The 22,344-nt window shown below is 35.9% G+C and overlaps 1 non-coding gene across 1 annotated transcript; it reads left to right on the top strand.

Annotated features, from left to right (window-relative positions):
* Nucleotides 1-7,584: 7,584 nt before the first annotated feature.
* Nucleotides 7,585-7,691, top strand: LOC122236787. Its single transcript, XR_006215040.1, has one exon. It is a non-coding gene; the product is annotated as a U6 spliceosomal RNA (small nuclear RNA).
* The last annotated feature ends 14,653 nt before the right edge of the window (nt 7,692-22,344 follow it).

The following is a 22,344-nucleotide window of genomic DNA, read 5'->3' as shown; positions in this document are numbered from 1 at the left end:
TTCAGATATCCCATAAATCATGTAAAAGAGCCTTCAGCTCCTATGTATCAGGGTTAAATTTATACATTTTAGCACACTTTAATATAATGTGTGGACAGAGATGAATATTGCATTGAGAGTTGATTTATATGAGTTTTAGAAGTTTCTATAAAACTAATTTTGTGTTTCCTTATAATTTAGTATCACACACCTATTTGGAATGAGTATTTAATGGGAAGCTTTAATTAATATTTAAATTATAAATGTAAACAAAATATGGAGACTTTCAAACAGTCACCATCTTCTGAATAAAATTTTTCCAGTTCTTTTGGGTTTAATATATTTTTCTAAAAATAAATCAAGAATTAATGTCAAGGTATTTCTGAAAGCAATACATCTATACGTCAAGGACAGTATGACATTCATTCATCCATAATCAAAGTAAAAATACAAAAGAGAACACACTATTTCTCATTTGGCATTAATTAGATTAATCAAGTACTTAGAAAGTAGTGGGGAAAAAATACTTAAACTGAAGCTAAACATCTGTTTGTCCAAATTATGGATGAGGTTGGGTCAGACATACTGAAAGGCTTCAGGATTCTATGATTCTAAAGTATCAAAAGGATAATGATAAGGATCAAGGAGTACTGAGTCTCCAGAAAGAAAAGTTTAATAAAAACTCACTGTAAACAATCTTAAATATACAATTCCATACATGAACTATATCATGATGAAGTAGCTACTGTTCTTGCCTGCCATAATTGCTGGGCCTTACCCTGTCACACCAAAGGCTGCTTAATATGAACACCTGTGATTCTCTACCTAAAGTCTTTATCTAGCTGTGGAGTACACTTGCCCTGGGTGGAGGGCAAGCCATAAGTACTTGAGAGTTAGAGCCCGTGAAAGCAGCTTTCAGCCAATGATGAAAGGGAGCTGGTGGATACATACCCTAGGATCCTCACACCTCGGCTGGGGGAACTTCGAGCTGTACTCTGTCTCCCAGGGTTCTCCAGTATGACAGCTCCAGTAAGTCACAGTGGTATATATCTTGATCATACTACACTATGGACTAGCTTACCCTTTTTCCCTGCCTCAATTCCCTGCTTCCTACTGCTATTCCAATGATCACCTCTCAAATTACTTGTGTAAGACGACCCTTTTGGGATGGCTTCTGGAGAAACCCAAATTCTGGGCACAAATTAACTCTAAAACGAATCAAATAACTTTATGTGTGATTAGTTAAGTGAGACTAATGTTGGGGAAATGTAGCAGCGTTTCTCAGCCTTGTCGCTTCTGACACGCTGACATGGACAGTTCTTTGTCATGGACAGTGTACTGGACATTGTATGATTTTTAGCAGCATCCTAGCCTCTACTCACTAGATTCTCTATCCTGCTGTGACAACCAAAAATCTCTCTAGACATTGAAAAATGGTGGTGGTGGAGGTCATCTCCTATTATCCCCTTTCAAGAACCACTAGATTATAGAAAAAAAACTTCATTTAACAAGTTCAATAAAATTCACTCATTAAACTATCACATACAGAATATTATGTAACAGGCATTGTGTTAGTATTTACTAACACATGTGTTTAAAAAACACATGTAAGTTCCTGATTTCAGAGTTTATATTCTAGTCAGAGGAAAAGAATTAAAACCACCTATTACCTCACAGTGAGAAATTTTCCAAAATTCAGAGGCATTTTCCAACGGAGGCTATAGAATGAATAATTTCTTCCAAAATTATATGTATGTGTGTGTGTGTATGTGTGTGTGTAGATATATATTATATATCTATACATATATATCCATGGTGTGAGTGTATGTCTGCAAATTGTGTATGATTTTAATTCTGATGAGGCAAAAGACTGTTAATTTTCACAGTGTAAGTTCTGCATGGTGGGAGTGAAGGATGAGATATCTGCCCTTGGTTTTTGTTTTATGCCTTCTGTGCTGAAATACTGTGAGAGATTGAGCACATTTCGCTTTCTTTCACTATTGCAATTTTGTTCTTTTTCTTTCTTCCTTTCAGGAATATGGTGCATAACTTCTACCTACCTTCTCCCCCAAGTTTTTTTTTTGTTTTTGTTGTGGTTGTTGTTAAATAACATGCACGTTTCTGTTGAACAAGTTCAAATGATCATAACTGCAAAAATTCAAGAAGCACTGGCAGGTAAATTTTCTTACTTTTTAGTCCACTTTTCTCAGAATTGCTATAATATTTTCTCTCCTAGTCTCATGTAACTCCTTTTTTATGAGTCATATAAAGTTGTCATCACCATGACCTAGTATGACAGTTGTATGAGGCACACTGGGTTTCCCCAATATCTCTTTGTGCTTATCAGTCCTGCAGGCGTGGAAGGCCTTACCCTGGGATCACTTGAGTCTCTGTACCTGAGGGCTTCCTCTTCCCCTGTTGACCTGTGGATGGGACCTATGAAAAGTGACAACTGCAGCACATTAATGCCTCCATAGCAGCTCTAGGCCAATGACGGATGAAAGCTGGAAAATAACTATCCAAGCTTCTGACGTGTTTCCCACACTCTTTTCCAGAATTTTCCAGGGGTAGTGAGCCACTGTGTACCCTATTTCCCTTCCCTTCCCTTCCCTTCCCTTCCCTTCCCTTCCCTTCCCTTCCCTTCCCTTCCCTTCCCTTCCCTTCCCTTTCCTTTCTTTTACCGTCTCAATCCCTCACACCCCTACGATACTCTCTAGTGTCCATTCATCCTATGATACACTTTTGGATGGGTTGAAAGAAAGATCACCACTTTTTGGAGTTTATAATCTAATGTGAATGGTGGAAATCATTACTAATGTGCACATGATTATTAATGTATAAAATATCACTATTCTCTTAGACACTACATAGGATCTTCTGTTAAAGGGAGAGATGCAGGCTAGGGATATGAAATTACGGTATCGGCATACTTGCTCCATATTGATTGATTTTTTTTTTCTTCTTACAGGGGTAGGAGAAGGTAATGCTATAACAGTATTAAATAATATCCTTTGGTATTTTACCTTTTAATGGCTTGATTATTTTTTAATGCCATACTGCTGTCTTGAAAGTCAGAGTTCTGATAATCAGTTCTCAGGGAAGCATGTAAGAAAAAAATGTAATTTGTTCAGCAGAGGCATAATCCTTACTCACACTCTGATCAGAAGAAAGCCACATCAGTACAGAATATCATCACACCGATCATTTCGATGACACACAGAAGCACCTGGTATATTTGGAGTGACTGCTTCTTTGTATGAACTCACAGCTGACATGAAGGTTAAAACACTGGTTGGTATACCAACAAGTAGAAAACATAATTTGGGCAGTTACAGCAGAGAACAACTGTGTACGTTTGAAGTAAAAGACTCATCAAAGTCCAGGCCTACTATTTAAAATTTCACAGTTGAATGTTTTCATTTTGTCCAGGTTTTCAAAACCCATATTGTATGTGATTTGCACGGTGCTATTTTGCTGTTTTCAAATCTATGCAAATACAGTGGTGGGTGTAATAAATTCTTAATACATAATTTTAAACCATTTTGTGCTCCTTTTAGCTAATGTGTTAAAAGATAAAATGTGCATATAAATGTGTTAGTGAGAAAGGTGCTGTTAAGTAAAGAAACATTCACTAAAGGAATAATGTTGCAATTGGGAGATAATAATTTCCAATATGCTTTCTTTCACTGAAAATAAATATTACATGACAGTACCGAATTGATGACAGTACCAAATATGCTGTTTTGAACTAATAAGTACTTTCTTTACATAAAGAAACGTGGTTTTAGAGCTGTAGTTTTTGTTCTGTTTTGTTTTCTTTCTTATTTTGTTTCTTTCTTGCCAAGGTACTTCTCAGAAGGATGTTAAGTGTATGAACTAAAACACAAGGGATTATAAAAGATACAAACGAAACAAAGTATTCTGAAATACAATTATCCAAATATTATTAGAACATATTTGTGACAGAGCAATGTATGCTCTTGAATTCCAATAAGATAACACAATCTAGCAGTGGATTTACAACAACTATAATTTCAAGGTAAAGATGAGCAATACTTCAAGACATCTGCAGAAAGGGTAATAGGACTACAAAATGTGTACCTTCTAGTAGCGATGGAGTATAGGTTCTAATACTGCTGTGGTTTGTTGCCTACATTCATAATTAAAGAACATGCTGGAAATAAAGATCCAATTTGTATATATTACTAATCAAATTCACAAACCTCCTAGGTTCTGTTTGAAAGTAATAATATGACCTTGGTTGACAGTGTTATGACAGTGTTAAAGAAACCTGACAGTATATGACAGTGTTAAAGAACCCTGAGGAGGGGTGCCTGGGTGGCTCAGTCAGTTGAGCGTCCGACTTCCGGTCAGGTCATGATCTCATGGTTCATGGGTTCGAGCCCATCATCGGGCTCTGTGCTGACAGCTCGGAGCCTGCAGCCTGATTCGGATTCTGTGTCTCCCTCTCTCTCTGCCCCTTCCCTGCTTGCACTCTGTCTCTCTCTCTCTCTCTCAAAAACAAACATTAAAAAAAAAGAACCCTGAAGATCTGCTAACCCAAACTTGTTTTCACAAAGAAATGACTGGAAGAATCCACAAAATCAGTTTTCATTTTTTACATTAGTAATAATTCAAATGGAAATGCAAATCAATAAAAATTAATAAAACAGTCTAACAGCACAGGAGTTGTAAAGAATATGGTAAGCTGGAGCACAAAGGCTCTTTCTGAAAGAAATTGTATACGCATGCCAAAAAAAAAGTCTTAAAGTCCAAGTTGGGGCCACCAATTTGTGACCTCTGATAAAATGTGTAAAACCAAAAGACAGTTTTAAATATTTTATATTTTTGAAAGCTAGTAGCAAGTGTTATCTTCTGTCTTTATCACCCACCCATATCACTCTAGGTAAGCAAAAAATATTATCGCTGTTTCACAGGAGGAAAATAGATGAAGAACAATCTCTGTCACATATCCAGTTAGAAAACCTAGACATAATAGCCAGTATTCGACTTTCCTCTAGAGAATAAATAATTCCCGAGACCCTGTGTTGGTAAGACATTTTTAGAAAAGAGAAGAGAAGAGAAAAGAAGAGAAGGGAAGAGATCAAATTTTGTGTAGAGTAGGAGCAAACAGTAAAACTTAACTTGCAAATGAATGCATAAGATAATAAGTCCCTGTGTGCTGAGTTGTCTACTCTGTGCATTGTGCTCAATTCCTGACTGGTATATATTCCTAGCCTTCATAACGATTCTGCAGAGTAGGCCTTGGCATCAATATGAGACACCCAGACTTGTATGAGACAAGAAAAGGAGTTCAATTATGGAAATCCCGAAGTGCTCACTGTCACCGTACAGGCAAAACATCATCATAACTGTTCTCTCTCACTCTTACTTCCATATGGGCCTAAGCTAAATCTTCTAAAACCAATGCTAAGACAGAAATAATAATTTAATCAGAATATTACTACCTCAGTTTTGGTAATTAAACATGCCACAAAACATTTTGGCCTCTGTATCTGTTGACTTTAAGAATGTCAACTTGTACAGTACAGGTTAATTTTACCCAACGGATTTTTAAAATTGAAATTATGAAATCCATACTTTATGGAAGAGAGAAGCAAAAATATGGCAAAACTCAATTTCATACAAAATGTTTTATCATTATTTAGTCGATTGGAAATAAAATTAAAATTGATTTATCTAAGCATCAATATCAAGTAAGTATTAAAATATTTAATTCTCTTAATGCACTATTGGGAAACTTGATGCTATTTTCACTCTTTTACGGAAACAAATGTATATTGATAACATAGTTAATATATCATGTTGAATTGTCTTCACATTACATAGCTTTTCATTTTTTTTCAAATTTCAAATAGTTAAAATTAATGCTTTATTACATTCTATTGTCATTTAAATTCAAATTTTAATGATATATATTTTATTTGTGTTTGAAACTTCATAAATGAAAGTAGAAAACAAAATAAATTAATATTTACAAAGAAAACCCTGGGAAGTGTTAAATTTAAATGTTTATGTCACTGCAGATAAAAGTCATTTTTCTTTTATCTATACATCTTCTAATTTTCCACAAAAGCTTGTATTACTATCATAATAAAAATTAAGCTTGTGTTAAAAAAATATGTTAGAATTTCTTGCATACTTTCTTATTGTGCCCACAGAAAAATAATAATTTTTTTATTTTCCATAAATGGAAAAAAGTTGTGCAGGACAATGGACCAGGGTGAAAGTAACTGAGATTTCACACAACGTGGTAGAGAAAGGCCTCTGTGACAAGGTGACATCTGAGAAGCAACGGAACAAGAAATAGAGCCGTACAGGAAGCAGAGTGTTGGAAGAGGCACCTGGGTGAGAGAACAGAAGTTGTCAGAGAGGATGCATGCTTTCAAATAATATTTATCAGCACGTGTTATGTATGTATGTTATGTTTTTCACTGCTGTGAAAGTACCAAACAACCAAAAGGCATGATTCCTACCCTCCAGGAATTTTAACTTGAGTCAGGTGAGAAGTGTGAGAAACAGAAAAGAACTACAAAACAATTCAAAGTAATTTCTCTTATTTAAAAAACAGTCCATATCAATTAAAACACATCATCTATTCCACTTAATTTAGGGTATTAAAGACAGATTTTATATTTAGATGATACTAAAGCTTGCAATATATTCTCCTATAATTAAAAGCCATTGGCTGTTTGCATTTAAGTCTTTTTTAATGAGTCAGGATTAAGAGTCTATGCTTTGTCCATAGTTTTAATTTTTAAAACTACATTATATTTCCTTCCATGGTAATACAAAAATAGATCCTCTAACCGTAAATTACTTTGGACAAATCTTTCAGCAAACTCTAAAACATCAAAGCAACAAAGATGCAGGAGATTTACCATTTACAAAATGTTCTTTGGATCTTTTCAGATACTGCCATTATCTCTAAATTTTTAAATGTATTCTTTTAATAAATATTTTGCTGTTTTGCATTATGATGCCATGGCACTCCAGTTAACTCGATACCTAGTCCTTTGTGTACGAACAGTTTCAATCATGTGCCAAATTTATTTCTGCTGCAAGTAAAGATCTATCCTTTTATGGACACATCTGTTAGATGGAACGTTTAGTTGATCAAAATGTATCCTGGAGAGCGGAATAGTATAATATTAAAGGGGCATGATGTCAAGCCAGTCCAGAAAAAGACCACATAAATATAAGACTAAAAAAGAACTTTGACTTGGGAGAAAGAAGAGAATAATTATTGGATTACTAAACATTTGTAAACCGATGGAATCAAAAGGTTAATAAACACCTTGTGGGAAATAAGTAGGTTCAATCCAGATCCCTTTCAAGTGGCTAACTGATACACTCAGGTGTCCCTCCAACAGGAAATAATTGAAAGTGTATTGACAACTATGGGATAAGCCTTTTGAATAAGATGTGTACAGTGAAAATCTATTAAGTTTCACATATTCATTCAACAAATACCTCAGGCATGAGGCTAGGAAAGACAATTATAAGTAGATTAGACATTATCTCTACCCTCAAAAGGCCTATAATTTAGTAAGGTTATAATCAAGGAAGAACATTATTATAAGAATGCTCACTTTAGCAGCACATACACTAAAACTGGAATGATAGAGAGAAGATTACTATGGTCCCTGAGCAGGGACAACAGGCAAATTTGTGAACTGTTCACTATTTTAAAAAACTTGGCTCTAAAAAAGTGTTATAGAAATTAATATGAAAAGGGCTTTGACATATATATATATACATATATATATATATATACACATACATATATATATATACACATACATATATATATATACACATATATATATATATACACATACACATACACATACACATATATATATATACACATACACATAACATGATGTAGGATGCATTTTATGCACTTCACAAGAAATCTGCTTTAATATAAATACACAGGTTAAAGGTCAAAGAATAGAAATAAATTTACCATCCAAACACTAATTAGAAAGGAAAATGTGAGGATGGCTATAATAAATAAGACTGGAAATAATACTTGTTGCTAAGGATGTGGAGAAACTGGAACCTTCATAGATTGTTGGAATGGAAAATGAGGCAGCTACTTTGGAAAACAGTGTAGCAATTTCTCATAAAGTTAAATACAGAGTCACCACATGACCCAGCCATTCCGTTCCTAAGTATATGCCAAACAGAAATGGAAACATTTGTACATGAAATGCACAAGTATATTATTCATGAAGACCAAAAAGTGGAAACAGCCCAAAAGTCCACCAATAGATAAATGGATAAATCAATGTGGCATATCCAAATGGGGTAGGCAGAATAAAGGCCTCCAAATATGACCATGTCCTAATCCCTGGAACCTGTGAGTATGTTTCCTTACCTGGCAAAGGGGCTTTCCAAAGATGTGCAAGTTAAGGGCTTTGAGACGGGAGGTTACCCTGAAAGATCAAGGTGTCCAGTGTAATCACAAAGCTCCTTAAAACTTGAGGAAGGAGACAGAAGAGTCAGTCACAGTATTCCATGTGAGAACTCCACCTGCTTTTGTTGGCTTTGAAAATGGAGAGAGAGAGAGGGCCATAAAGCAAGGACCAGGGGACATCTCTAAAAGATGGAACAAACAACGAAATGAATTCTCCTCAGCTTCCATACAGGAATGCAGCTTAGCCATCATCTTGATTTTAACAAAGTGAGGCTCGTACTGAATTTCTAATCTGTAGAACTGATAGACAATACATTTATGTTGATTCAGGCCACTAAATCGGTTACATCAGCAATAGGAAATAAATATGTTATTCACTGGAATATCACCAAACTATGAAAATAAATAGGCATTGGTACCTGTTACACCATGGATGAAGATTGAAAACACTATGCTAAGTGAAACAAGCCAGTCACAAAGACCACATATTGTATGATTCTACTTACATGAAATGTCCAGAGTAAGCAAATTTATAGAAACAGAAAGTAGACTAGCGGTTGCTTGAAGTGAGTGTGGGGGTCTATCAGGGACAGGGGTCACTGCTAATAAATAAATACAGGGATTCTTTGGGTAAACAGAGCCTTCTCCAATTAGATTATGGTATTGGCTTCACAACCCTATGTGTGAATGAATATACTAAAAAAAGCACTTTAAATGGATGAGCTGTATGATGTCTGAATTACATCTAATACTGTTTTCAACACAGAAAACAAAATGAACATTGGAGTGACTCTATTTGATATTAAACAAAGTTGACTTCAGAACAAAAACATTACCAGAGGCAAAGAGGAACATTTTATAACAATAAATGGGGCAGGTTACCAAAAAAACACAGCCATCCCAACTGCTGCATCAACAGAGTTTCAAATTACATGAAGCAAAAACTGATTGAAAAATAAAAGTAGTCAAATCCAGAATTGTAGCTGAAGATTTCAAGTCTCCTGTCTACCTGCTAGGTCTGTTTGCTGAAAAGACCTGAAAGCAGTGAAACTCTAGTAGAAAAAAAAAAAAAAAAAAGCAAAAACAAAACCGAAAACAAACAAAAACAAAAAACACACACACCTAGCACTGAGATCTTGATTTCAAAATACCATCTCCAATAAAGGGAACCAGGGCTCCTTGAAAAAATGGCTGATTCTGGAGCTGGGATATGAAAAGTAAAAGACAAACGTAGAGTGCCAGACTGCAAGAAAGCATTCAAAGATTCATGGGGACATATCAAAATGACACTGGAGTCAGCTTGAAAAGACTACCACTGGCCTAGTGTGAGATGGTAGAGGCAAATAAATCATTATAGTAATGAGTTACAACCCACATAACAAAATAGGAATCCATGAGTCCATACTAATAAAAATAAATGTGAGAAAGTATCTCTTTATGAAATACTTATTAATTTAAACAGTATCTCGTGAGAAAACTAAATGAATAGATAAGAAAGAAAAACCTTCCTTAGGACAGAATTCCACTAATAAAGAGAGACAAAATAAATTAGAAAATCACTATTTGGCAACCACCATAGTAAGCGTTTTTCAGGCAAGGACCACAAATAGAGGTTAAAACTAGCAGGCAAGAGTCTAAAAGTATCTCTTTATGAAACACTTATTAATTATAAACAGTGAATTAATAACTTTATAGTAAAGAAAAATGGTAGTTGCCACCTTAGCCAAGTGACGTCAAAGTTAATAAATATCACCAGTAACTGGCCCAACTTGACAACGTCTGCCTACTGGCAGGATGTGCTGAGGACACATCTGTGGTATTTCTGCCAACAATGCATGGCCTGAATCAAATCCTGAGGAAACATCAAACTGTGGGATTTTCAGAAAAATACTCAGCCTGTACTTTTCAAAAACATGATTGATGCAAACGACAAAGGAACGAGAAAATGTTGCAGAAAAGGCACATGAAAAAGACAGGAAAACTAAATGCAATGTGTGATCCTGGATTGGATCCTTGACCAGCGATAAATAAATAAATAAAAGCACGCTTTGACATTAAGGGCATTAATGAGACAATAAAATTTGAATAAGGACTACAGACTGAAATATTGTGTTAATATTGTCCTAGTATTAATTTCTAGATTTTCATAACTATCTGTGATTATGTAAGAAAATGTCTCTGTTTTGGGAGCACTGGGGTGACTCAGGCGGTTAAGTGTCTGACTCTTGATTTCAGCTCAAGTCATGATTTCACGGTCATGAAATCTAGGCTAGCGACAGGCTCCATATTGGGCATGGAGCCTGCTTAAGATTCTCTCTCCCTCTCCCTTTGCCCCTCCCCCTCACCCATGTGCATGCTCTCTCTCTCCAAATGAATGTTACTATTTTTAAGAAAGCCATGCTGGGGGCACCTGGATGGCTCAGTCGGTTAAGCCCCTGACTTCGGCTCGGGTCATGATCTCGAGGTCTGTGGGTTCAAGCCCTGTGTCGGGCTCTGTGCTGACAGCTCAGAGCCCGGAGCCTGCTTTGGATTCTGTGTCTCCCTCTCTCTCTCTCTGCCCCTCCCCCACTCACGCTTGCTCTCTTTCTCTCAAAAATAAACATCAAAAAAAAAAAAAAGAAAGAAAAACATGCTAAAGTATATACAGATTATAAAAGCTGTGGACAGGGAGCTGAAGAAGTGTATGAGAGGGACAACTAAACAAGCTTGGGACATGATGGAGAGATTCCCATAGGAACAGCTAACTTAACGGCATTTTACTTGTCTATCACTATTGTAACAAATTACCACAAACTTGATGGCTCCAAACAACCTAAATTTATTATCTTAAGTTTTGGAGATCAGAAGTCCAAAATGGGACTAAAATCAAGATGATATAAGGGCTGTGTTCCTTCTGGGGGCTTAGGGCAGAGTCCATACCCTTGCGTTTCTAATCCCTAGGGATCAGTCACTTTCATTGGCACTTGGCTCCAGACTTCCATCTTCAAAGTCAGCAATGGCTGGTTGACTCTTTCTCAAGTTGAATCACACTGACACTAACTCATCTTCTGTCTCCCGCTTTCAATTTTAAGGATGCTGGTGATTACTTTGAGCCCATCTTGAGGTCAGATGGTTACAATCTGAGTTCCATTTAGAATCTCAATTTCCCATTTGCCATATAACAATCGAGTTATAGGTTCCAGGGATTAAGGTGTGGAAATCTTTTGTTGGCCATTACTCTGCCCATCACAAAAAGCTTAGTTTTCCTTCAGTAGCAGGTATGATACTGTTACTTATTACAAAAAAAAAATGAGTAATATTGGCTTAGCAGTTAAGGAATGTATATGGTTTATGTAACTGTAAGTGCAAAAGAAGGAGCTGGACTTATGATAGGCTTGATAATTTCAAATGACTGGTTTCTGCCAATCTCTTTACTCTGCTGTTTTCAGCACTGATGTCACCCCTCTCATGATCCCAACATGGTAGTTAATAGATCTCATAGATACAAAATCATTCCTTCATATCAATAGTAGAGAGGGTGTTTTTGTCCCAGAAACTTGAGCACACATCCAAAGGTTCACTTTGGTCGGATCAGATTAGAATTACATACCTTTCACTGCACCAATTCTGTGGCCAGAGGAATGGGAAATGGTAATTGGCTTAGGCTTGGTCCCAGGTCCCAGAGGTAGAATCCGTTTCCCCAGAACAAACAGGATCCCAAATGGAAAATTCTTGAGAAGAGAATAAGGAGGAAAGGACTGAGTGATAGATGTGATAAAATGTCTTTCTCTGTTTGACTTACTTCATTTAGCATAATATTCTCCAGGTTCATCCATGTTGTCACAAATGGCAAAATTTCATTAGTTTTTATGGCTGAGCAATATTCCATTGTATGGATATAATATCTCTTCACTATCTGTTTATCCATCAATGGACAATTATGTTGTTTTCAGCTTTTGGCTACTGTGAATCTATTTACTTTGAAGAATCCTCAAGTAATTGATCCATCCATACTGTTCAGGTTTTACAGTTGATTTTGGTGACAGAGATAGGAGGGTGTATTCTCACTCCATATTATCAACAACCAGAAACCGATGAGAAGTTTCATTTTAAAATCCAAGAAAGTGACTCGTTAGGAACATAATAGAAATTGTACTTTGGTGTTTGACTTGAAAGGTGGCATCCAGTCAAATGTGTCTCCCACTTGTACCACCAGCTAGAGCCTCTTTATCTAAATTAAAATATTTCCACCTATAGACATTCTGTTTGAAGATGCAGACAATCTTGGAAAGAGTAATACAAAAATTTTAATAAAATTTTAGTCATTGATATCTTAAAATGACTTAGTTTATGGGTTCTTTCTTCTTTACAATTAGTTAAAAAGTAAGGCACTGAGAGGCTTATGAATAAATAGCAACTCAAGATACAAAAACTCCTGTCCTCTCCCTCTACTTACTACCTCCCATTATCCTTGAATAACATTGATTAACTTTATTTTATTTGAGATACTTACATATTACCACAAGAATCTTTGTGAAAAGGATATTTCTATCAATGGGAGTACCTTAATTCCAATCACCATGTTAGGGAACCCAGAGCAACTTTTAGATTCCTTTTAGGATTTATTTAAATTAGGCACAAAAAATAATTGTAAGCCAGAAATTTTCCACAAATGTTCCCTGATCATTCTGAATTGGAGATTACATTCATAGGACTGTGGAATTGACCATCCCAGTAAATGCAGTCTAGTTACTAGGGAGTAGTCAATCCAATTACCTTAGACTTAAGTAGTTTAAATTAAGCCTCTCCTGATGTGGGGAAGGTTTCAATTGCTAATAGGATAATTGCACCTGATTTCAAAGTACAGACTGTAGTTTTCTTTTTTTAAGAACTCATTTTTGGAAATAGAGCAGTTCCCTCAGTGGAAGGATGATTAAAAAAACAAAAACAAACAAAAAGAAAAACACCACCACCACAACTGACTTTTCCCTCAGCCTCAAATTTACTGCCACATCTCATACTGAAATAATAATAAGCAGACCTGTCTTTTTCCTTCTTTAACTTTTGTGTGTTCCCATACTGTCTTACTGTATTATGATTATATTAGCAATTAGAAAAGGAGGAATTAGTGCCACTTCTACACATTACCATCAACCTATTAATTTACATTGGAAATTCCCTCTACGCTTTGACATTCTGTGCTATTCTGTGTTGAGTCATCTGAGATTTGAGAGAGAACTCTAATTATCAAATTAATTCTGAAAGAAGGAAGCTTTTGCCTTCCGATTTCTTCAGGTGAGACCTACTAACAGGTGTTCTTTTATGTTACACACATACCTCCGTTTTCCACTTTGGGGTGTGGAGGGACACATGACTTACCTGCTTTGTATGATGCAAATGGAAGTGAGCATTTGGAAAAATGGTCTCACGGATTGCTTTGTACTTACTTTCTTAACCTTTTAAATTTTAATAGAAAGTAACCTTTTCCTCAATTTATGTTTAATTAAATCTCTCCCACTCTTCAAAGAAAACCATTTTTTTGTTTCCATAAGGTAAACTTGAGGTTGCTATTGAACACTTCTCCTCCGTCAATAGCTCTTTAATATTCTTGTCTCATTCAGCAAATATGACAGATAAAGTTGCATTTATTGCGAGAATGCTTATTAATTCTGTGTTTATAGTGAAAATGACTATGTCTCAAAAAACAGCATTTTAGGGGCACTAGGATGGCTCAGCTGGTTAAGCATCCCACTCGATTTCGACTCAGGTCATGACCTCAGCCTTCATGGGATCAAGCCCTGTGTCAGCTCTGCACTAACAGCATGGAGCCTGCTTGGGAATTTCTCTCTCTCTCTCTCTCTCTGGCCCTCCCCAGTTTATGCACTCGTGCACATACTTTCTCTCTCTCTCTCTCTCAAAATAATAAAACAAAATATATAATACTATAAATTTAATTTATTTTCAGGTTAAAAGTTTATATTTATTTAGATTTCATGTGAATATATACACTAGACTATAGTTTAAGAGAGATAAAAGTAGTTTCACAGCAGTAACTTTTAAAAATGTGATACATTCGGGGCGCCTGGGTGGCGCAGTCGGTTAAGCGTCCGACTTCAGCCAGGTCACGATCTCGCACTCCGTGAGTTCGAGCCCCGCGTCAGGCTCTGGGCTGATGGCTCGGAGCCTGGAGCCTGTTTCCGATTCTGTGTCTCCCTCTCTCTCTGCCCCCCCTCCCCCGTTCATGCTCTGTCTCTCTCTGTCCCAAAAATAAAATAAAAAACGTTGAAAAAAAATTAAAAAAAAAATAATAAAAAAATAAAATAAAAATGTGATACATTCATTTTCAACAGCATCTGCAATTTGGGTAAAAGACTGCAATGCAGGAAACCAAAGTTATTTGCTACACTGGTTGAAACACTCCAGCTCTTTAAGGAATCACAATCTGCCTTTTATTTCAGATGTGTATCATTACAAAACTTGCACAACACACCTGCTTCTGCTCAGAAAATATTTCGATGATCTACAATTTTATTGGTGCTAAAATGTTAGAATATTTTTACTGCAATAAATACAATTATCTAATGGTATTCCTTCTAAAGAACAAAGCAGGTATCTAAATGTTCTTATGATTTGGGGCTAACAATACAAACCGAGCTACCATATCACATTTGTGATAACTATTCTTTAGTCCTCAGTAATTATTTCATGCCCTACGCCAAACTCTATGCTTTCATACTAACTTCTAATTAAAAATAATTAAGAAAATTTTAGGTATCTTTTGCTCTGCAATGGAAACAAATCTACCACATCAATTAGGTCATATGAAATGACTGATTCATTCAACAAATATTAACTGAGCTCCTACTGTGTCTCAAACTCTGTCCTAGGTGATTAAAATGTACCCATGAACAGTTCAAACAAATATCACTGTCCTTTTGAGGGTTATACTTTAACTGGGAATTAAATCCATGAGAAATATAATCAATAAGCAAATTACTTAGGGTAAAAGATGATGAGTACTATATATAAAAGAAAAAAGAAAGCAAAATGAGAGGACCAGGAGTTTGCAGTGGGGTGGGAGCAAATGTTTTGGGATAAAATAGATGGTCAGGATGGATGATTCAGGACAGACTTGAGGATGGTGACGAAGTTAGCCTTGTAGATTCTGGGGAAGGGCATTCCAGTCACAGAGATGGTTGAGAAAAAGCTAAGGAATAGCAGAGGAGGAAAAGAGACAGCATATTATTTAAGGACAAGCAAGGGAGAGAAACTGCAGATGCTTTGGGGAGTTCAAATGAGGAGGAGGGGGCTTGAATGCTGTGCATAAGTTGCAAACTCCCCTCATTTCAAGAGTCTTAGGACTACAATGCTTTCAAAACCTCAGCTTTTAAAAAGTTCTCCATCGATCTTTGGTAATCAAATATTATAACTGATTACTTAGATCATGCTACATTATTGTTTAGCTTATTTAACAAAATAAAATTGGGTAAGACTTCATCATTAAAAATAATGAATCAAATACGTTCTGTCCCAGGGCGCCTGGGTGGCTCAGTTGGTTAAATGACTGACTTTGGCTCAGGTCATGATCTCACAGTCTGTGGGTTCGAGCCCCACGTCAGGCTCTGTGCTGACAGCTCAGAGTCTGAAGCCTGCTTCGGATTCCGTGTCTCCTCTCTCTCTCCCCTCTCCTACTTGTGCTCTGTCTCTGTCTCTGTCTGTCTCTCTCTCTCTCAAAAATAAACAAACATTAAAAAAATAAGAAAAGATACGTTCTGTCCCTATTTTTGTGTGGGTGTGGGGGTAGGGGGGAAGACCTCTGTCTGCAACAATCCTCCCATTTTGATTCCAACACCTTATTCTGTCAGGTTGCTGCCCTGGATGAGAAGGCTCTGAAGGTAAGTCAATGTCTTTTGAGTTTTATAATTGAGAAGATGTTACCAAAAGTTGGATCCTAACATTAGCAATCATCATAGAAACAAACAGTACATCAGATGCCTTCCTCTCATTTCCACTGAAAAGAAAGGAAGGAAATCAGGAAAGAAGGAAGGTAGAGGGAAGAGTGTGGTGAGAATCCTATACGATAGTTGAACAAACCGGATATAAAACACAATATGGTCTAAAATTTTGACAAGTTTTGTGCACCATCTCAACACGGAAATCAGATCTACTGGGGAAAAAAAACATGAAATAAGCAACTGTAAAAACACATTTGCATCTCCCACAGTACAATTAAATGGTCACAGTGTACTGGAAACTATGCAGACATTAAGATGAAATGCCTCTGGCAATATTCAGGCAACAGAGGAAGTTTAATTGGTGATACATTTAAAAAGCATAACACACCGAGCCTACCTGGTTCAAAGTAAAACCTTTTGTTTTCCAGTGCAGAAATGACCCAATCAGCTATTTGTTTCTTACCATAAATGTCAATATACTTCATAAAAAGCCAAGCTTACCCAGGTTAGTATAATTTGGGAGTTTAATAATTGTTAGTTCTCTTCATCAGGCCTAGGAAGAAATCTACTGACTGGATTTTAAAAATTTTATAAACCTCCAGATTGCAACCAGGGGTTCTATTATTTGAAAAGCATCAACATGGGGTGCCTGGGTGGCTCAGTCAGTTAAGCAGCTGACTTCGGCTCGGGTCATGATCTCACGGTCTGTGAGTTCGAGCCCCGCGTCGGGCTCTGTGCTGACAGCTCAGAGCCTGGAGCCTGTTTCAGATTCTGTGTCTCCCTCTCTCTCTGCCCCTCCCCTGTTCATGCTCTGTCTCAAAAATAAATAAAATAAAATGTTAAAAAAAAGTGTCAACAAACTTGAATATACTTTGAATAATCTCAAGTTTGAAGTCCAACAGTGGGAACCTTTATTAAATTCCCTCATTAGTAATTTAGAAATAGGCATCAAGTTAAAATCAACTATTCTTGTTGAGTGTAATAAAACCACAAAACTAATCTGATGATAACAGTTGAGGTTCTCTCTTATAAAAATAAGGTATTTTATTGTATCTATATAATCTGTTTATGCATTTTTAAACCAAAGAGAAAATTGTTTAAATATTAACTAAGCTTCAACTTTGCTTTGGTCTCCAACATAATATTTAATTCTCAAGCAGTTAACTCCAAACCATGACAAGCTCGAAAAATTAGTAATTCTTATTACATATTATGACAATTTTAAAACATTGCAATAAATATTATCCTTCCAAGACACAGTAATTACAGGTTGACCAGACTGATTGCTAAGAATGTGATTCTCACCTCTATGACAGCAATGGGAAGTATGTGCATAAATTAATATGGTTGTTTTACCGACTATTCTCAGTTTAATAATGGGGATAATTCTCTTCCTTTGAGCATCTACAATAAAGCACTGAACTTCTTTTATAGTAAACCCTGTGGTCCATAAAACCTTGTTATGAAAAGATGGTGTCAAATCCAGAAAAACACAATCAATAGAGTTTGCCTCTCTACATTGGCAATTATCTAGAGTTGGCATTTCTGTAATTTCCCTACACTCTTGGTCTCAACCAAATGAAATATGTTTTTCTTTAGAAGTTCAGTATAAATCATAAATAGAATCCACTAACAAGGAAAAGTATTCCAAGTAACTGACAACTATTATCTTCCCAGAGTAGAAATGAAGAAATGTTTGCCAAAACAGCTGATGTCACTCCCCCCCCCTTTTTTTTAAATCATAGAACCATGGTGTTTATAGTATTCTCTATTCCGTGATACTGATGTACCTCTGCAAATTTCACTATGAATCACATGCATTTAATAGGGATAGTGAAAAAATACAAAAGATATTTGTAGCCTTGAAATATCTGCAGAAAAGAGATATCTAGTCACATTCAGCACAGAAGTTAATACTTTCTCTTATCACCTTCTTTTCAACACAGATGTTTGCATATAGAAGAATGTGCGTGTGTGTGTGTGTGTGTGTGTGTGAGTGTGTGTTGACAAAACAAATGTTTTGTGGAGCTTGGAATATAAGGGAGATGAAGAAAATGAAAAAGATAACCTCATGGTAAGAAAAGAAAAGAAGGAAGTGTGATGCAGGCAGATATTAAATCTCGAGTCTACTAAAAAGTACAGTACAGAAGACTCAACTTTTGGAAATAAAACAACTTCTGGAACATTAAGAAGCCTAACATTTAATAAATGACTACCTTAATGCCTGCAATACAATCAGACATCCATTCCCTTCTCTGGAGACAGATGCTGCTCCCAACATATCTAGTTTATTTTATCCTAAAATTCTCAGCTCATCCAGCACTTTACCATTCCTTTTATAGCTGTTCGTTCCAGATTCTTCACGGGTATCACTTTCAGCAAATCTAATGAGATATTTTTGGGCATCTAACAGAGGTAGTCAATATAATCTTCTTAATCTTTGCACTCTCCATTTGAAATTTATGGCTAAAGAACATTATCTCAATACTTCATCCTACCCGTAGTTCTCAAAGACTGGGGGAGTGAAGTCACAAACGCAATGCCTCAATGTTTCAGCTTTTCCCTCTGAGTGTATAATAGCACCAGTGGGCTATGCGGTCCTCTTCTGACTCATGATATCTAATTCCTTAGCCACATGAGTAGCTTACACCAGATATTATTAATAAAGGACCAAGTTTATATACATTTCAGTTAAGGTGTATATATAAAGGTATGTAGGAATATTTGCATACTAATGGTAGGGGTTTACAGACCATGCAGAGTTTATCACTGAAGTCCCAAGTCATCCATGTCCTTCAGGTTATGAACTCTGCGAGAAATCCTTAGGAGCACTTACTGCCTACTTCCGGTCCCATCAATCACCGCACAGACCAGAAGCAGAGGCAGCTGTGCTGAGAGTTGCTTTTCACTTGTGTCTACAAGGAGATGAATTATGACTCCAGCACCTCCAAGAAATGGGACAGTGTTTTTGTTCAATAAGGTTTACCTTCCAGAAGTCAGTGGATAATATTTTCTCAGTGTTTTTTGTGTATGAGAACTTACACTTGGCATTTTGGGGAGAGGTCAAAAATAAAAATAAAAATAAAAATAAAAATAGAAACTCAGAGGTTTATTTTTCTAGGAACAAGCTCAAAGTATAATTGAGCACCAAAAATTCCTGTACTTCACACAAGTGAATAGTGTCTTTATAGACTGATGTGTAATAGAAAAGATTTGCACCTTTTAAATTGGGTTTATCATTGGAAAAATGTTTTGCTAAGCAAATAATCACCACTGCATTAGGAATTCCAAGGGGGAACCAAATACACATGGTACTCACCTTAAACAGACTCTTATTTTAAAATGCTGTGGTGTGTAGGGTGCCTGCGTGGCTCAGTCAGTTAAGCGTCCGACTCTTGGTTTTAGCTCAGATCATGATATCACAGTTTGTTGAGTTTGAGCCCCGCGTCGGGCTCTGTGCTAACAGCACAGAGGGCTTGGGATTCTCTCTCTCCCTCTCTCCCTGCCCCTCCCCTGCTTGCTTGTGCTCTCTCTCTCTAAATAAATAAAGTAAAACAAAAAAAATTTTAATACAAATAAAATGCTATATCTGCAAAGCATGTTCTTTTGCTAATGTGTTTCCTATATATAAACCTTTTTCTTTTCTTGCTACATTTGGTTGAATTGTTCTCCTCAGCTAGTTATAAAACACTACAATGCTTATGACAAAGTTGACACTTATCTACTGACTGAAGAGTTGATGGCATGAGGCATACTTTGCATCCAAAATTTAAAACTACCCACCATGGGCTGGCCCAAGCAGTCTTGAAAGTCAAAACCAGACTGGTGTGATAGGAAGAACACTGAATCTGGAGTTCAAAGATGAGGTCTGCGTCCTGCCTACCAGTGACTACAGCTGTATGACCACGGGCAACTAACTTAACCTATCTGGGACTATTTCTCATTTTAAATTGCCTATAATTATACCTGCCCTATATAATGCACAAAGATATTTTGGAGCTCAAATTAAAGGATGAGCTAGATCTCCTGTCCCAGATATGAGGGAAAGAACGAGAAGAATAACAAGTATAAGAGAGCAGATAAGGTAAGTTAGAAATCTTTTCCAAATGACTACTTTTATGTTGGCTAGAGACTACCAATGGAGGAAATGAAGGCCAGAGAATATTAAAAGGGGTCATCAAGGAAACATCATTAAAAATTTGTATCCTCTTTAACAAACTAATTTTGTTTCGTATATCTCCATTTTCTGATCTGCTTGATTGAGGGGAAAATGTGCTGCCTCTAAGATGTTACAGTTCTAGAATATAATTCTGCCCATTTTAAATAGTGTAACTAATTTCACCATATGCATGAGAAAGAATTTTAGCATATGATATGTAATCAGTTCACATTCTTGTACATTTCCTCTCTAGGAGTTTTGATCACTTTCAACACTTACATGAGTTCTCACTCTCCCCACCCCGACCAAGGTGATGACAATAGAGATACTGTCACCACATTAACAGATGTTGTACAGTGTGGACATTACTGAGCTAAATTCTTTGTATAGTTTTTGTTATCAAGATTCAGTAGTAACCTTGACTTTGGTATTTTTATTATTGAAGACTTGTATATGAAAAATGAGGCTTGCCCTTAAGTATCAGAACCTAGATTTTAATTTGTATGTGAACCCATGTCTTTCTGACCACAAAGCCCACATTTATTACTAAAAGCTACACAGTTTCTCATTGTATAAGATAATAAGCATTACAAAATAAAGTCAGGGAAGATAAAATCCATGCTCCTTAGAAGTTTACTATCTTGATGAGGAAATCAGATGAATACACAAATTATAAAACAAAACCAAAAAAAAAAAAGGTTAAAAGGAAAGTAATATAAGCTATTTTCATCCAGCTTTATTGAGATATAATTGACATACATTGTGTAAGTTTAAGGTGTAAAACTGTGATGATTTGATACATTTATTTTACTGCACAATGTTTACAATAAGGCTAGCTAATACATCCTTTCCTTCCCGTAATTACCATTTTGTTGCTGTTATGGGGAAAGCACCAAAGCTCCACTCTCATTACAACTTTCAAGTATGCAATACCATAGTATTACCTACAGTCACCATGCTGTGCATTAGATCCCTGGAACACAATCATCTCAAAACACCAAGTTTATATCCTCAGACCAGCATCTCCTCATTCCCCTCACCCCCAGCCCCTGCAACCACCATTTTACTCACTGATTCTATGAGTTCAATGTTTTTATATTCCACATAAAAGTAAGATCTTACAATATTTTCCTTTCTATGTTTTAATTAACTCATTTAGCCTCAAGGTACATCAATGTTGATGCAAATGTCAGGATTTCCTTTTTTATGGCTGAATAATATTATATATACAATGAATATATATATATACATTATATATAATATTCTATTACATATACTTATGTATTACATTATATGATACATATGTGTTGTAATATAATGTTATATAATAAATCATGTTATATTATAATTTTGTATTATGTATTTTATACATTTTCTATTTTGTAATATAAGTATATGTAAATTAATACTTAATTTTATATCATATAAATACATCCATATAATTTATATTACATTTTATATTATATTATATACCATTTATATATTTTATATTAATTATAGATAGGTATATATTCATTATATGTTACATATATAGGCTACATTTTAAGAGCTAATATTTAATGATTAATGATTTTTTTTTGTTTGCTTTTAAGTGTATTTACTCATTTTGAGAGAGACAGAGAGTGAGCACGTGCACAAGTAGGGGAGGGGCAGAAAGAAGGAGAGACAGAATCCCAAGCAGGCTCCATGCTATCAATGCAGAACCCAATGTGGGGCTGGAACTCCATGAACTGAGAGATCACAACCTGAGCCAAGATCAAGAGTCTGAAACTTAACCCACTGCACCACCCAGGTGCCCCTAACGATTATTTATACGATGCCTATAA

The sequence above is a fragment of the Panthera tigris genome, chromosome A2, assembly GCF_018350195.1.
Source record: "Panthera tigris isolate Pti1 chromosome A2, P.tigris_Pti1_mat1.1, whole genome shotgun sequence".
Classification (NCBI taxonomy): Eukaryota; Metazoa; Chordata; class Mammalia; order Carnivora; family Felidae; genus Panthera; species Panthera tigris.
The sequence above is the reverse complement of the archived record's forward strand: the minus strand, read 5'-3'. Positions and strand labels throughout refer to the sequence as shown.